Consider the following 2,664-nt stretch of genomic DNA (forward strand, 5'->3'; position numbering starts at 1 on the left):
AATACCCTTAATTAATTATTCTCTCTTCAAACATTAAATACTCTTTTTTGAGAAGCAATTAAGTGAAGAGATAAATGAATGGTAATTTTGGAATAACAGGATAAGTAATTGACAAATTTAACGTGATTAACTAAATTAACCACTACTTAAAGGATGCGAATTAGTTGAAAGGGTTTTATATAAAGGGAAGAAGGTTGTATATGCCTAATAGTTGGCTTGAGCGCCTCAAGCTATTTGTTGTTGTACCATCGTCTTAACCTGACATGAACTCAACCTGTAGATATAAATTGCCACCCTTACATATAGGCAAACCCTGGGAGTTTCCACTTTTGAGAAAGGTATCAAATAGGAAATGGCATGAGCTATTGTTTGGATTGGAATGAATCGATTTTATGTCCTCCTGTGCTGTCTTGCCTTTCAAATCAACATTTAACATGTAAATCTCGTTTCTATTTTTTTTTTTATCTTTCCTTCATCTTGTGAGGCAAGTGTACTCGCGAATGAGGAAAATATCCACTGGTCAGTTTATTGTTCCCCGCATCCTCGTTTTAGTGCTAATTAAAAATTGGCATTTTAATTTGAACCTTGAAATAATATTTGATTTGCATTAGAATGCTAATCATTAATGAGATGATTTTCATTTAAGATCATCAAATGACATATGACCTGCTTTGCCTTACCTTACATTACACCCTGTCATTTTTTGCAAATTCTGTATAATTTGCTTTTAACTGGTAAAAACTTGTTACTTTTGGGGGACTCATCGAACCTCCGAATTAGTGATATTATGATTTTCACTCAACAATTGGTACTAATGCAAACGTTGTTAGTATTCAGGTTTTTATCCATTTGACCAAATATCTTCTTTTGCAGAACTTTGTTTAAGCAGCAGCCATGACTTCTTTTCTTCCCGCCACAACAGAGTCACTTGATCTGGCAGTGGATGCCAAAGACCCATCCGAGTCCATCTCCATTCTTTATCAGGTACTTGATTATCCTTCTTCTTCTCCAGATGCTCTGCGCATGAAAGAACAGGCCATCACAAACCTCACTGAGCATCTCAGGGAACAAAATAGGGCAGAGGATCTGCATAGCCTTCTTACTCAGTTGAGGCCCTTCTTTTCCTTGATTCCTAAGGCAAAAACAGCAAAGATAGTGAGGGGCATAATTGATTCTGTTGCAAAAATACCAGGGACTACTGATCTACAAATTACACTCTGCAAAGAAATGGTGCAATGGACACGTGCTGAAAAGCATACCTTTCTGAGGCAGCGAGTTGAGGCAAGGCTTGCAGCATTTCTAATGGAAAGTAAGGAGTATTCTGAAGCTTTGACTCTCCTTAGTAGCCTGGTCAAAGAGGTTAGAAGACTGGATGACAAGCTTCTACTTGTAGACATAGACTTGCTTGAAAGCAAGCTACACTTCTCCTTAAGAAACCTTCCAAAGGCAAAAGCTGCCCTCACAGCTGCTTATTTATGTTCCTCCTGCTCAACAAGGTTCCATAGATCTGCAGAGTGGGATTCTTCACGCAGAGGAGAAGGATTCCAAAACTGCATATAGTTATTTCTTTGAAGCTTTTGAATCTTTCAATGCTCTTGATGACCCCAAGGCTGTATTTAGCCAGAAATACATGTTGTTGTGTAAGATCATGGTGAGTCAAGCTGATGATGTGGCTGGAATTATATCTTCTAAAGCTGGCCTGCAGTATCTTGGGCCCGACTTGGATGCCATGAAAGCTGTTGCAGACGCTCATTCTAAGCGATCTCTGAAGTTATTCGAAATTGCTTTGCGAGATTTCAAGGCTCAGCTGGAGGAAGACCCAATTGTACACAGGCACCTGTCATCCATGTATGATACTCTCATGGAGCAGAACCTTTGCAGATTGATTGAACCATTCGCAAGGGTTGAGATTGCACACATTGCTGAACTAATTGAACTTCCTGTTGATCCCGTTGAGCGAAAGTTGTCTCAGATGATTTTGGACAAGTTGTTTGCTGGGACATTGGATCAAGGAGCTGGATGCCTCGTCATATTCGATGATTCCAAAACTGATGCAATATACCCTGCAACCTTAGAAACCATTTCCAATATTGGGAAAGTTGTGGACAGTCTTTTTGTTAGGTCCGCCAAGATAGTGGCATGAGCTCTCCATTTGGTCACTTCATTTGTTATTTGCTGCAATAATTTATGTTCTCTTCACAATTAGTAGGATATAATTTGTTTGTTAATTTTCCAAATTTGTCAGACTCGGAACTCAAGGGGGCTTTATTATTATGATTACAGGCATCTTGATGGTCTGATCTTTAAAAATAGTATGACCTCGGGTCTTAATTATAAAGTCCAGTTAATTAATATATCAAAATTAAGAAAATTGATTAATTTAGTTGAGAGTATTAAATCTTTCTTAAATTGATTTTCTTTTCCTTAAACTATTCCAATGAACAACTATCATATTAATGAGTTATGTTTGTCTTCCAGTCACACCATTGTAGGACAGACATTAATTAAAGGTATTTTTTTGGGAAAAAAAATTAATACAGAAGATATTTTTATGGAACCTTATAAAAAGAATTAAATCATCGTATATAGTGCTTTGTAAATGTGAATGAAGATTGGATAGTTTAGATCTCAAATGCATATTCTAAATTTGATTTATCAATAATA

The 2,664-nt window shown here is 36.9% G+C and overlaps 1 pseudogene; it reads left to right on the plus strand.

The window, feature by feature from the left end:
• The first annotated feature begins 736 nt into the window (after nucleotides 1–736).
• Nucleotides 737–2,277, plus strand: LOC114384651 (annotated as a pseudogene).
• The last annotated feature ends 387 nt before the right edge of the window (nucleotides 2,278–2,664 follow it).

Source organism: Glycine soja, chromosome 14, assembly GCF_004193775.1.
Source record: "Glycine soja cultivar W05 chromosome 14, ASM419377v2, whole genome shotgun sequence".
In the NCBI taxonomy this organism is placed as follows: domain Eukaryota; kingdom Viridiplantae; phylum Streptophyta; class Magnoliopsida; order Fabales; family Fabaceae; genus Glycine; species Glycine soja.